A 15,802-nucleotide genomic window follows, 5' to 3' on the forward strand; every position below is an offset into this window, starting at 1 on the left:
GTCAAGCTGTGTGACACAGGTACCACAGTCAAGCTGTGTGACACAGGTACCACAGTCAAGCTGTGTGACACAGGTACCACAGTCAAGCTGTGACACAGGTACCACAGTCAAGCTGTGTGACACAGGTACCACAGTCAAGCTGTGTGACACAGGTACGACAGTCAAGCTGTGTGACACAGTTGCAACGTCAAGCTGTGACATAGGTACCACAGTCAAGCTGTGTGACACAGGTACCACAGTCAAGCTGTGACACAGGTACCACAGTCAAGCTGTGTGACACAAGTACCACAGTCAAGCTGTCTGACACAGGTACCACAGTCAAGCTGTCTGTCAGACGTACCACAGACAAGCTGCCTGACACAGGTACCACAGTCAAGCTGTGTGACACAGGTACCACAGTCAAGCTGTGTGACACACGTACCACAGTCAATCTGTGACACAGGTACCACAGTCAAGCTGTGTGGCAGAGGTACCACAGTCAAGCTGTGACACAGGTACCACAGTCAAGCTGTGACACAGGTACCACAGTCAAGCTGTGTGACACAGGTACCACAGTCAAGCTGTGTGACACAGGTACCACAGTCAAGCTGTGTGACACAGGTACCACAGTCAAGCTGTGTGACACGGGGACCTCAGTCAAGCTGTCTCACACAGGTACCACAGTCAAGCTGTCTGACACAGGTACCACAGTCAAGCTGTGTGACACAGGTACCACAGTCAAGCTGTGACACAGGTACCACAGTCAAGCTGTGACACAGGTACCACAGTGAAGCTGCGTGACACAGGTACCACAGTCAAGCTGTCTGACACAGGTACTCAAGCTGTGTGACACAGGTACCACAGTCAAGCTGGTGACACAGGTACCACAGTCAAGCTGACACAGGTACCACAGTCAAGCTGTGTGATACAGGTACCACAGTCAATCTGTGTGACACAGGTACCACAGTCAAGCTGTGTGACACAGGTACCACAGTCAAGCTGTATGACACAGGTACCACAGTCAAGCTGTGACATAGGTACGACAGTAAAGCTGTGTGACACAGGTACCACAGTCAAGCTGTGTGACACAAGTACCACAGTCAAGCTGTGTGACACAGGTACCACAGTCAAGCTGTGTGACACAGGTACCACAGTCAAGCTGTCTGACACAGGAACCAGAGTCAAGATGTCTGACAAAGGTACCACAGTCAAGCTGTGTGACACAGGTACCACAGTCAAGCTGTGACACAGGTACCACAGTCAAGCTGTGACACAGGTACCACAGTCAAGCTGTGACACAGGTACCACAGTCAAGCTGTGTGACACAGGTACCACAGTCAAGCTGTGTGACACAGGTACCACAGTCAAGCTGTGTGACACAGGTACCACAGTCAAGCTGTGTGACACAGGTACCACAGTCAAGCTGTGTGACACAGGTACCACAGTCAAGCTGTGACACAGGTACCACAGTCAAGCTGTGTGACACAGGTACCACAGTCAAGCTGTGTGACACAGGTACCACAGTCAAGCTGTGTGACACAGGTACAACAGTCAAGCTGTGACACAGGTACCACAGCCAAGCTGTGTGGCACAGGTACCACAGTCAAGCTGTGTGACACAGGTACCACAGACAAGCTGTGTGACACAGGTACCACAGTCAAGCTGTGTGACATAGGTACCACAGTCAAGCTGTGTGACACCACAGTGCCTGACACAGGTACCACAGTCAAGCTGTGTGACACAGGTACCACAGTCAAGCTGTGTGACACAGGTACCACAGTCAAGCTGTGACACAGGTACCACAGTCAAGCTGTGTGACACAGGTACCACAGTCAAGCTGTGACACAGGTACCACAGTCAAGCTGTGACACAGGTACCACAGTCAAGCTGTGTGACACAGGTACCACAGTCAAGCTGTGTGACACAGGTACAACAGTCAAGCTGTGTGACACAGGTACCACAGTCAAGCTGGTGACATAGGTACCACAGTCAAGCTGTGACACAGGGACCACAGTTAAGCTGTCTGACACAGGTACCACAGTCAAGCTGTCTGACACAGGTACCACAGTCAAGCTGTGTGACACAGGTACCACAGTCAAGCTGTGACACAGGTACCACAGTCAAGCTGTGACACAGGTACCACAGTCAAGCTGTGTGACACAGGTACCACAGTCAAGCTGTGTGACACAGGTACAACAGTCAAGCTGTGTGACACAGGTACCACAGTCAAGCTGGTGACACAGGTACAACAGTCAAGCTGAGACACAGGTACCACAGTTAAGCTGTCTGACACAGGTACCACAGTCAAGCTGTCTGACACAGGTACCACAGTCAAGCTGTGTGACACATGAACCACAGTCAAGCTGTATGACACAGGTACCACAGTCAAGCTGTGACATAGGTACCACAGTCAAGCTGTGTGACACAGGTATCACAGTCAAGCTGTGTGACACAAGTACCACAGTCAAGCTGTGTGACACAGGTACCTCAGTCAAGCTGTGTCACACAGGTACCACAGTCAAGCTGTCTGACACGGGAACCACAGTCAAGCTGTCTGACAAAGGTACCACAGTCAAGCTGTGTGACACACGTACCACAGTCAAGCCGTGTGACACAGGTACCACAGTCAAGCTGTGACACAGGTACCACAGTCAAGCTGTGACACAGGTACCACAGTCAAGCTGTGACACAGGTACCACAGTCAAGCTGTGACACAGGTACCTCAGTCAAGCTGTGTGACACAGGTACAACAGTCAAACTGTGTGACACAGGTACCACAGTCAAGCTGGTGACACAGGTACCACAGTCAAGCTGTGACACAGGTTCCACAGTTAAGCTGTCTGACACAGGTACCACAGTCAAGCTGTCTGACACAGGTACCACAGTCAAGCTGTGTGACACAGGTACCACAGTCAAGCTGTGTGACACAGGTACCACAGTCAAGCTGTGTGACACAGGTACCACAGTCAAGCTGTGTGACACAGGTACCACAGTCAAGCTGTGATACAGGTACCACAGTCAAGCTGTGACACAGGTACCACAGTCAAACTGTGACACAGGTACCACTGTCAAGCTGTGTGACACAGGTACCACAGTCAAGCTGTGTGAAACAGGTACAACAGTCAAGCTGTGTGACACAGGTATCACAGTCAAGCTGGTGACACAGGTACCACAGACAAGCTGTGACACAGGTACCACAGTAAAGCTGTGTGACACAGGTACCACAGTCAAGCTGTGACATAGGTACCAGAGTCAAGCTGTGTGACACAGGTACCACAGCCATGCTATGACACAGGTACAACAGTCAAGCTGTGTGACACAGGTACCACAGTCAAGCTGTGTGACACAGGTACCACAGTCAAGCTGTCTGACACAGGAACCACAGTCAAGCTGTCTGACAAAGGTACCACAGTCAAGCTGTGTGACACAGGTACCACAGTCAAGCTGTGTGACACAGGTACCACAGTCAAGCTGTCTGTCACAGGTACCACAGTCAAGCCGTCTGACACAGGTACCACAGTCAAGCTGTCTGACAGAGCTACCACAGTCAAGCTGTGTGACACAGGTACCACAGTCAAGCTGTGTGACACAGGTACCACAGTCAGGCTGTGTGACACAAGTACCACAGTCAAGCTGTGATACAGGTACCACAGTCAAGCTGTGACACAGGTACCACAGTCAAGCTGTGTGACACAGGTACCACAGTCAAGCTGTGTGACACAGGTACGACAGTCAAGCTGTGTGACTCAGGTACCACAGTCAAGCTGTGTGACACAGGTACCACAGCCAAGCTGTGTGACACAGGTACCACAGTCAAGCTGTGACACAGGTACCACAGTCAAGCTGTGTGACACAGGTACCACAGTCAAGCTGTGTGACACAGGTACCACAGTCAAGCTGTGTGACACAGGTACCACAGTCAAGCTGTGTGACACAGGTACCGCAGTCAAGCTGTGACACAGGTACCACAGTCAAGCTGTGTGACACAGGTACCACAGTCAAGCTGTGTGACACAGGTACCACAGTCAAGCTGTGACACAGGTACCACAGTCAAGCTGTGTGACACAGGTACCACAGTCAAGCTGTGACACAGGTACCAGAGTCAAGCTGTGTGACACAGGTACCACAGTCAAGCTGTGTGACTCAGGTACCACAGTCAAGCTGTGTGACACAGGTACCACAGTCAAGCTGTGTGACACAGGTACCACAGTCAAGCTGTGTGACACAGGTACCACAGTCAAGCTGTGACACAGGTACCACAGTCAAGCTGTGTAACTCAGGTGCCACAGTCAAGCTGTGTGACACAGGTACCACAATCAAGCTGTGTGACACAGGTACCACAGTCAAGCCGTCTGACATAGGTACCACAGTCAAGCTGTGTGACACAGGTACCACAGTCAAGCTGTGTGACACAGGTACCACAATCAAGCTGTGTGACACAGGTACCACAGTCAAGCTGTGACACAGGTACCACAGTCAAGCTGTGTGACACAGGTACCACAGTCAAGCTGTGACACAGGTACCACAGTCAAGCTGTGACACAGGTACCACAGTCAAGCTGTGTGACACAGGTACCACAGTCAAGCTGTGTGACACAGGTACAACAGTCAAGCTGTGTGACACAGGTACCACAGTCAAGCTTGTGACACAGGTACCACAGTCAAGCTGTGACACAGGTACCACAGTTAAGCTGTCTGACACAGGTACCACAGTCAAGCTGTCTGACACAGGTACCACAGTCAAGCTGTGTGACACAGGTACCACAGTCAAGCTGTGACACAGGTACCACAGTCAAGCTGTGACACAGGTACCACAGTCAAGCTGTGTGACACAGGTACCACAGTCAAGCTGTGTGACACAGGTACAACAGTCAAGCTGTGTGACACAGGTACCACAGTCAAGCTGGTGACACAGGTACCACAGTCAAGCTGAGACACAGGTACCACAGTTTAGCTGTCTGACACAGGTACCACAGTCAAGCTGTCTGACACAGGTACCACAGTCAAGCTGTGTGACACAGGTACCACAGTCAAGCTGTATGACACAGGTACCACAGTCAAGCTGTGACATAGGTACCACAGTCAAGCTTTGTGACACAGGTACCACAGTCAAGCTGTGACACAGGTACCACAGTCAAGCTGTAACACAGGTACCACAGTCAAGCTGTGACACAGGTACCACAGTCAAGCTGTGTGACACAGGTACCACAGTCAAGCTGTGTGACACAGGTACAACAGTCAAGCTGTGTGACACAGGTACCACAGTCAAGCTGTATGACACAGGTACCACAGTCAAGCTGTGACATAGGTACCACAGTCAAGCTGTGTGACACAGGTACCACAGTCAAGCTGTGTGACACAAGTACCACAGTCAAGCTGTGTGACACAGGTACCACAGTCAAGCTGTGTGACACAGGTACCACAGTCAAGCTGTCTGACACAGGAACCACAGTCAAGCTGTCTGACAAAGGTACCACAGTCAAGCTGTGTGACACACGTACCACAGTCAAGCTGTGTGACACAGGTACCACAGTCAAGCTGTGACACAGGTACCACAGTCAAGCTGTGTGACACAGGTACAACAGTCAAGCTGTGTGACACAGGTACCACAGTCAAGCTGTGACACAGGTACCACAGTCAAACTGTGTGACACAGCTCAAGCTGTGACACAGGTACCACAGTCAAGCTGTGTGACACAGGTACCACAGTCAAGCTGTGTGACACACAGGTACCACAGTCAAGCTGTCTGACCAGAGTCAAGATGCACAGGTACCACAGTCAAGCTGTGTGACACAGGTACTCAAGCTGTGACACAGGTACCACAGTCAAGCTGTGTGACACAGGTACCACAGTCAAGCTGTGACACAGGTACCACAGCTGTGACACAGGTACCACAGTTAAGCTGTCTGACACGGGTACCACAGTCAAGCTGTCTGACACAGGTACCACAGTCAAGCTGTGTGACACAGGTACCACGGTCAAGCTGTGTGACACAGGTACCACAGTCAAGCTGTGACACAGGTACCACAGTCAAGCTGTGTGATACAGGTACCACAGTCAAGCTGTGTGACACAGATACCACAGTCAAGGTTTGTGACACAGGTACCACAGTCAAGCTGTGTGACACAGGTACCACAGTATAACTGTGTGACACAGGTACCACAGTCAAGCTGTGTGACACAGGTACCACAGTCAAGCTGTGTGACACAGATACCACAGTCAAGCTGTGTGACACAGGTACCACAGTCAAGCTGTGTGACACAGGTACCACAGTCAAGCTGTGACACAGGTACCACAGTCAAGCTGTGTGACACAGGTACCACAGTCAAGCTGTGACACAGGTACCACAGTCAAGATGTGTGACACAGGTACCACAGTCAAGCTGTCTGACACAGGTACCACAGTCAAGCTGTCTGACACAGGTACCACAGTCAAGCAGTCTGACACAGGTGCCGCAGTCAAGCTGTGTGACACAGGTACCACAGTCAAGCTGTGTGACACAGGTACCAGAGTTCAGCTGTGACACAGGTACCACAGTCAAGCTGTGTGACACAGGTACCACAGTCAAGCTGTGACACAGGTACCACAGTCAAGCTGTGTGACACAAGTGCCACAGTCAAGCAGTGAAACAGGTACCACAGTCAAGCTGTGTGACACAGGTACCACAGTCAAGCTGTGTGACACAGGTACCACAGTCAAGCAGTCTGACACAGGTACCAGAGTCAAGCTGTGTGACACAGGTACCACAGTCAAGCTGTGTGACACAGGTACCACAGTCAAGCTGTGACACAGGTACCACAGTCAAGCTGTGTGACACAGGTACCACAGTCAAGCTGTGACACAGGTACCACAGTCAAGCTGTGTGACACAGGTACCACAGTCAAGCTGTGTGACACAGGTACCACAGTCAAGCTGTGTGACACAGGTACGACAGTCAAGCTGTGTGACACAGGTACAACGGTCAAGCTGTGACACAGGTACCACAGTCAAGCTGTGTGACACAGGTACCACAGTCAAGCTGTGTGACACAGGTATCACAGTCAAGCTGTGTGACACAAGTACCACAGTCAAGCCGTCTGACACAGGTACCACAGTCAAGCTGTCTGTCAGAGGTACCACAGTCAAGCTGCCTCACACAGGTACCACGGTCAAGCTGTGTGACACAGGTACCACAGTCAAGCTGTGACATAGGTACCACAGTCAAGCTGTGACACAGGTACCACAGTCAAGCTGTGTGACACAGGTACCTCGGTCAAGCTGTGACACAGGTACCACAGTCAAGCTGTGACAGAGGTACCACAGTCAAGCTGTGACACAGGTACCACAGTCAAGCTGTGTGACACAGGTACCACAGTCAAGCTGTGTGACACAGGTACAACAGTCAAGCTGTGTGACACAGGTATCACAGTCAAGCTGTGTGACACAGGAACTACAGTCAAGCTGTGACACAGGTACCACAGTCAAGCTGTGTAACACAGGTACCACAGTCAAGCTGTGTGACACAGGTACCACAGTCAAGCTGTGTGACACAGGTACCACAGTCAAGCCGTCTGACACAGGTACCACAGTCAAGCTGTCTGACAGAGGTACCACAGTCAAGCTGTGTGACACAGGTACCACAGTCAAGCTGTGTGACACAGGTACCACAGTCAAGCTGTGTGACACAGGTACCACAGTCAAGCTGTGACACAGGTACCACAGTCAAGCTGTGTGACACAGGTACCACAGTCTACCACAGTCAAGCTGTGTGACACAGGTACCACAGTCAAGCTGTGTGACACAGGTACCACAGTCAAGCTGTGTGACACAGGTACCACAGTCAAGCTGTGTGACACAGGTACCACAGTCAAGCTGTGTGACACAGGTACCACAGTCAAGCTGTGACACAGGTACCACAGTCAAGCTGTGTGACACAGGTACCACAGTCAAGCTGTGTGACACAGGTACCACAGTCAAGCTCTGTGACACAGGTACGACAGTCAAGCTGTGTGACACAGGTACAACGGTCAAGCTGTGACACAGGTACCACAGTCAAGCTGTGTGACACAGGTACCACAGTCAAGCTGTGATACAGGTACCACAGTCAAGCTGTGTGACACAGGTACCACAGTCACGCTGTGTGACACAGGTACCACAGTCAAGCCGTCTGACACAGGTACCACAGTCAAGCTGTGTGACACAGGTACCAGAGTCAAGCTGTGTGACACAGGTACCACAGTTAAGCTGTGTGACACAGGTACCATAGTCAAGCTGTGTGACACAGGTACCACAGTCAAGCTGTGACACAGGTACCACAGTCAAGCTGTGTGACACAGGTACCACAGTCAAGCTGTGTGACACAGGTACCACAGTCAAGCTGTGTGACACAGGTACCACAGTCAAGCTGTGACACAGGTACCACAGTCAAGCTGTGTGACACAGGTACCACAGTCAAGCTGTGTGACACAGGTACCACAGACAAGCTGTGTGACACAGGTACCACAGTCAAGCTGTGTGACACAGGTACCACAGTCAAGCTGTGTGACACAGGTACCACAGTCAAGCTGTGACACAGGTACCACAGTCAAGCTGTGTGACGCGGGTACCTCAGTCAAGCTGTGTCACACAGGTACGACAGTCAAGCTGTGTGACACAGGTGCAACGTCAAGCTGTGACACAGGTACCACAGTCAAGCTGTGTGACACAGGTACCACAGTCAAGCTGTGACACAGGTACCACAGTCAAGCTTTGTGATACAAGTACCACAGTCAAGCTGTCTGACACAGGTACCACAGTCAAGCTGTCTGTCAGACGTACCACAGTCAAGCTGCCTGACACAGGTACCACAGTCAAGCTGTGTGACACAGGTACCACAGTCAAGCTGTGTGACACACGTACCACAGTCAAGCTGTGACACAGGTACCACAGTCAAGCTGTGTGACACAGGTACCACAGTCAAGCTGTGACACAGGTACCACAGTCAAGCTGTGACACAGGTACCACAGTCAAGCTGTGTGACACAGGTACCACAGTCAAGCTGTGTGACACAGGTACAACAGTCAAGCTGTGTGACACAGGTACCACAGTCAAGCTGGTGACATAGGTACCACAGTCAAGCTGTGACACAGGGACCACAGTCAAGCTGTGACACAGGTACCACAGTCAAGCTGTGACACAGGTACCACAGTGAAGCTGCGTGACACAGGTACCACAGTCAAGCTGTGACACAGGTACCACAGTCAAGCTGTGACACAGGTACCACAGTGAAGCTGCGTGACACAGGTACCACAGTCAAGCTGGGTGACACAGGTACAACAGTCAAGCTGTGTGACACAGGTACCACAGTCAAGCTGGTGACACAGGTACCACAGTCAAGCTGAGACACAGGTACCACAGTTAAGCTGTCTGACACAGGTACCACAGTCAAGCTGTCTGACACAGGTACCACAGTCAAGCTGTGTGACACAGGTACCACAGTCAAGCTGTATGACACAGGTACCACAGTCAAGCTGTGACATAGGTACCACAGTCAAGCTGTGTGACACAGGTATCACAGTCAAGCTGTGTGACACAAGTACCACAGTCAAGCTGTGTGACACAGGTACCACAGTCAAGCTGTGTCACACAGGTACCACAGTCAAGCTCTCTGACACAGGAACCACAGTCAAGCTGTCTGACAAAGGTACCACAGTCAAGCTGTGTGACACACGTACCACAGTCAAGCTGTGTGACACAGGTACCACAGTCAAGCTGTGACACAGGTACCACAGTCAAGCTGTGACACAGGTACCACAGTCAAGCTGTGACACAGGTACCACAGTCAAGCTGTGACACAGGTACCTCAGTCAAGCTGTGTGACACAGGTACAACAGTCAAACTGTGTGACACAGGTACCACAGTCAAGCTGGTGACACAGGTACCACAGTCAAGCTGTGACACAGGTACCACAGTTAAGCTGTCTGGCACAGGTACCACAGTCAAGCTGTCTGACACAGGTACCAAAGTCAAGCTGTGTGACACAGGTACCACAGTCAAGCTGTGTGACACAGGTACCACAGTCAAGCTGTGACACAGGTACCACAGTCAAGCTGTGTGACACAGGTACCACAGTCAAGCTGTGATACAGGTACCACAGTCAAGCTGTGACACAGGTACCACAGTCAAGCTGTGACACAGGTACCACTGTCAAGCTGTGTGACACAGGTACCACAGTCAAGCTGTGTGAAACAGGTACAACAGTCAAGCTGTGTGACACAGGTACCACAGTCAAGCTGGTGACACAGGTACCACAGACAAGCTGTGACACAGGTACCACAGTCAAGCTGTGTGACACAGGTACCACAGTCAAGCTGTGACATAGGTACCAGAGTCAAGCTGTATGACACAGGTACCACAGGTACACAGGTACAGTCAAGCTGTGTGACACAGGTACGACAATCAAGCTGGTGACACAGGTACCAGAGACAAGCTGTGACACAGGTACCACAGTCAAGCTGTGACATAGGTACCACAGTCAAGCTGTGTGACACAGGTACCACAGTCAAGCTGTGTGACACAGGTACCACAGTCAACACAGGTACTGTGTGACACAGGTACCACAGTCAAGCTGTGTGACACAGGTACCACAGTCAAGCTGTGACACAGGTACCAGAGTCAAGCTGTGTGACACAGGTACCACAGTCAAGCTGTGTGACACAGGTACCACAGTCAAGCTGTGTGACACAGGTACCACAGTCAAGCTGTGTGACACAGGTACCACAGTCAAGCTGTGTGACACAGGTACCACAGTCAAGCTGTGTGACACAGGTACCACAGTCAAGCTGTGTGACACAGGTACCACAGTCAAGCTGTGACACAGGTACCACAGTCAAGCTGTGTGACACAGGTACCACAGTCAAGCTGTGTGACACAGGTACCACAGTCAAGCTGTGTGACACAGGTACCACAGTCAAGCTGTGTGACACAGGTACCACAGTCAAGCTGTGTGACACAGGTACCACAGTCAAGCTGTGTGACACAGGTACCACAGTCAAGCTGTGTGACACAGGTACCACAGTCAAGCTGTGTGACACAGGTACCACAGTCAAGCTGTGACACAGGTACCACAGTCAAGCTGTGTGACACAGGTACCACAGTCAAGCTGTGTGACACAGGTACACAGTCAAGCTGTGTGACACAGGTACCACAGTCAAGCTGTGACACAGGTACCACAGTCAAGCTGTGTGACACAGGTACCACAGTCAAGCTGTGACACAGGTACCACAGTCAAGCTGTGTGACACAGGTACCACAGTCAAGCTGTGACACAGGTACCACAGTCAAGCTGTCTGTCACAGGTACCACAGTCAAGCTGTGACACAGGTACCACAGTCAAGCTGTGTGACACAGGTACCACAGTCAAGCTGTGTGACACACGTACCACAGTCAAGCTGTGACACAGGTACCACAGTCAAGCTGTGTGACACAGGTACCACAGTCAAGCTGTGACACAGGTACCACAGTCAAGCTGTGACACAGGTACCACAGTCAAGCTGTGTGACACAGGTACCACAGTCAAGCTGTGTGACACAGGTACAACAGTCAAGCTGTGTGACACAGGTACCACAGTCAAGCTGGTGACATAGGTACCACAGACAAGCTGTGACACAGGGACCACAGTTAAGCTGTCTGAGACAGGTACCACAGTGAAGCTGTCTGACACAGGTACCACAGTCAAGCTGTGTGACACAGGTACCACAGTCAAGCTGTGACACAGGTACCACAGTCAAGCTGTGACACAGGTACCACAGTCAAGCTGTGTGACACAGGTACCACAGTCAAGCTGTGTGACACAGGTACAACAGTCAAGCTGTGTGACACAGGTACCACAGTCAAGCTGGGTAACACAGGTACCACAGTCAAGCTGAGACACAGGTACCACAGTTAAGCTGTCTGACACAGGTACCACAGTCAAGCTGTCTGACACAGGTACCACAGTCAAGCTGTGTGACACAGGTACCACAGTCAAGCTGTATGACACAGGTACCACAGTCAAGCTGTGACATAGGTACCACAGTCAAGCTGTGTGACACAGGTATCACAGTCAAGCTGTGTGACACAAGTACCACAGTCAAGCTGTGTGACACAGGTACCAAGTCAAGCTGTGTCACACAGGTACCACAGTCAAGCTGTCTGACACAGGAACCACAGTCAAGCTGTCTGACAAAGGTACCACAGTCAAGCTGTGTGACACACGTACCACAGTCAAGCTGTGTGACACAGGTACCACAGTCAAGCTGTGACACAGGTACCACAGTCAAGCTGTGACACAGGTACCACAGTCAAGCTGTGACACAGGTACCACAGTCAAGCTGTGACACAGGTACCTCAGTTAAGCTGTGTGACACAGGTACCACAGTCAAGCTGTGTGACACAGGTACCACAGTCAAGCTGTGTGACACAGGTACCACAGTCAAGCTGTGACACAGGTACCACAGTCAAGCTGTGACACAGGTACCACAGTCAAGCTGTGTGACACAGGTACCACAGTCAGGCTGTGAGACACAAAAAAAACTGAAGATGTGTGAGACAGGTACCAGATTCAAGCTGTGTGACACAGGTACCACAGTCAAGCTGTGACACAGGTACCACAGTCAAGCTGTGTGACACAGGTACCACAGTCAAGCCGTCTGACACAGGTACCACAGTCAAGCTGTCTGACACAGGTACCACAGTCAAGCTGTGACACAGGTACCACAGTCAAGCTGTGTGACACAGGTACCACAGTCAAGCTGTGTGACACAGGTACCACAGTCAAGCTGTGACACAGGTACCACAGTCAAGCTGTGTGACACAGGTACCACAGTCAAGCTGTGACACAGGTACCACAGTCAAGCTGTGACACAGGTACCACAGTCAAGCTGTGTGACACAGGTACCACAGTCAAGCTGTGTGACACAGGTACAACAGTCAAGCTGTGTGACACAGGTACCACAGTCAAGCTGGTGACACAGGTACCACAGTCAAGCTGTGACACAGGTACCACAGTCAAGCTGTGACACAGGTACCACAGTCAAGCTGTGACACAGGTACCACAGTCAAGCTGTGTGACACAGGTACCACAGTCAAGCTGTGACACAGGTACCACAGTCAAGCTGTGACACAGGTACCACAGTCAAGCTGTGTGACACAGGTACCACAGTCAAGCTGTGTGACACAGGTACAACAGTCAAGCTGTGTGACACAGGTACCACAGTCAAGCTGGTGACACAGGTACCACAGTCAAGCTGAGACACAGGTACCACAGTTAAGCTGTCTGACACAGGTACCACAGTCAAGCTGTCTGACACAGGTACCACAGTCAAGCTGTGTGACACAGGTACCACAGTCAAGCTGTGTGACACAGGTACCACAGTCAAGCTGTGACATAGGTACCACAGTCAAGCTGTGTGACACAGGTACCACAGTCAAGCTGTGTGACACAGGTACCACAGTCAAGCTGTGTGACACAGGTACCACAGTCAAGCTGTGTGACACAGGTACCACAGTCAAGCTGTCTGACACAGGTACCACAGTCAAGCTGTCTGACACAGGTACCACAGTCAAGCTGTGTGACACAGGTACCACAGTCAAGCTGTGTGACACAGGTACCACAGTCAAGCTGTGACACAGGTACCACAGTCAAGCTGTGACACAGGTACCACAGTCAAGCTGTGACACAGGTACCACAGTCAAGCTGTGACACAGGTACCACAGTCAAGCTGTGTGACACAGGTACAAGAGTCAAGCTGTGTGACACAGGTACCACAGTCAAGCTGTGTGACACAGGTACCACAGTCAAGCTGTGACACAGGTACAACAGTCAAGCTGTCTGACACAGGTACCACAGTCAAGCTGTGTGACACAGGTACCACAGTCAAGCTGTGTGACACAGGTACCACAGTCAAGCTGTGTGACACAGGTACCACAGTCAAGCTGTGACACAGGTACCACAGTCAAGCTGTGTGACACAGGTACCACAGTCAAGCTGTGTGACACAGGTACCACAGTCAAGCTGTGACACAGGTACCACAGTCAAGCTGTGTGACACAGGTACCACAGTCAAGCTGTGTGACACAGGTACCACAGTCAAGCTGTGTGACACAGGTACCACAGTCAAGCTGTGTGACACAGGTACCACAGTCAAGCTGTGACACAGGTACCACAGTCAAGCTGTGTGACACAGGTACCACAGTCAAGCTGTGTGACACAGGTACCACAGCCAAGCTGTGTGACACAGGTACCACAGTCAAGCTGTGTGACACAGGTACCACAGTCAAGCTGTGTGTCACCGGTACCACAGTCAAGCTGTGTGACACAGGTACCACAGTCAAGCTGTGTGACACAGGTACCACAGTCAAGCTGTGACACAGGTACCACAGTCAAGCTGTGTGACACAGGTACCACAGTCAAGCTGTGTGACACAGGTACCACAGTCAAGCTGTGTGACACAGGTACCACAGTCAAGCTGTGTGACACAGGTACCACAGTCAAGCTGTGTGACACAGGTACCACAGTCAAGCTGTGTGACACAGGTACCACAGTCAAGCTGTGTGACACAGGTACCACAGTCAAGCTGTGTGACACAGGTACCACAGTCAAGCTGTGTGACACAGATACCACAGTCACGCTGTGTGACACAGGTACCACAGTCAAGCTGTGTGACACAGGTACCACAGTCAAGCTGTGCAGGTACCACAGTCAAGCTGTGTGACACAGGTACCACAGTCAAGCTGTGTGACACAGGTACCACAGTCAAGCTGTGTGACACAGGTACCACAGTCAAGCTGTGTGACACAGGTACCACAGTCAAGCTGTGACACAGGTACCACAGTCAAGCTGTGTGACACAGGTACCACAGTCAAGCTGTGTGACACAGGTACCACAGTCAAGCTGTGTGACACAGGTACCACAGTCAAGCTGTGTGACACAGGTACCACAGTCAAGCTGTGTGACACAGGTACCACAGTCAAGCTGTGTGACACAGGTACCACAGTCAAGCTGTGACACAGGTACCACAGTCAAGCTGTGTGACACAGGTACCACAGTCAAGCTGTGTGACACAGGTACCACAGTCAAGCTGTGACACAGGTACCACAGTCAAGCTGTGTGACACAGGTACCACAGTCAAGCTGTGTGACACAGGTACCACAGTCAAGCTGTGTGACACAGGTACGACAGGTAGTCAAGCTGTGACACAGGTACAACAGTCAAGCTGTGTGATACAGGTACCACAGTATAGCTGTGTGACACAGATACCACAGTCAAGCTGTGTGACACAGGTACCACAGTCAAGCTGTGTGACACAGGTACCACAGTCAAGCTGTGTGACACAGGTACCACAGTCAAGCTGTGTGACACAGGTACCACAGTCAAGCTGTGTGACACAGGTACCACAGTCAAGCTGTGACACAGGTACCACAGTCAAGCTGTGTGACACAGGTACCACAGTCAAGCTGTGACACAGGTACCACAGTCAAGCTGTGTGACACAGGTACCACAGTCAAGCTGTGACACAGGTACCACAGTCAAGCTGTGGGACACAGGTACCACAGTCAAGCTGTGTGACACAGGTACCACAGACAAGCTGTGTGACACAGGTACCACAGTAAAGATGTGTGACACAGATACCACAGTCAAGCTGTGTGACACAGGTACCACAGTCAAGCCGTGACACAGGTACCACAGTCAAGCTGTGTAACGCGGGTACCTCAGTCAAGCTGTGTCACACAGGTACGACAGTCAAGCACAGGTGTCAAGTGACACAGGTACCACAGTCAAGCTGTGACACAGGTACACAGTCACGCTGTGGCGCAGTCAAGCTGTGTA

This window comes from Cherax quadricarinatus, chromosome 14, assembly GCF_038502225.1.
Source record: "Cherax quadricarinatus isolate ZL_2023a chromosome 14, ASM3850222v1, whole genome shotgun sequence".
NCBI classification, from domain to species: Eukaryota; Metazoa; Arthropoda; class Malacostraca; order Decapoda; family Parastacidae; genus Cherax; species Cherax quadricarinatus.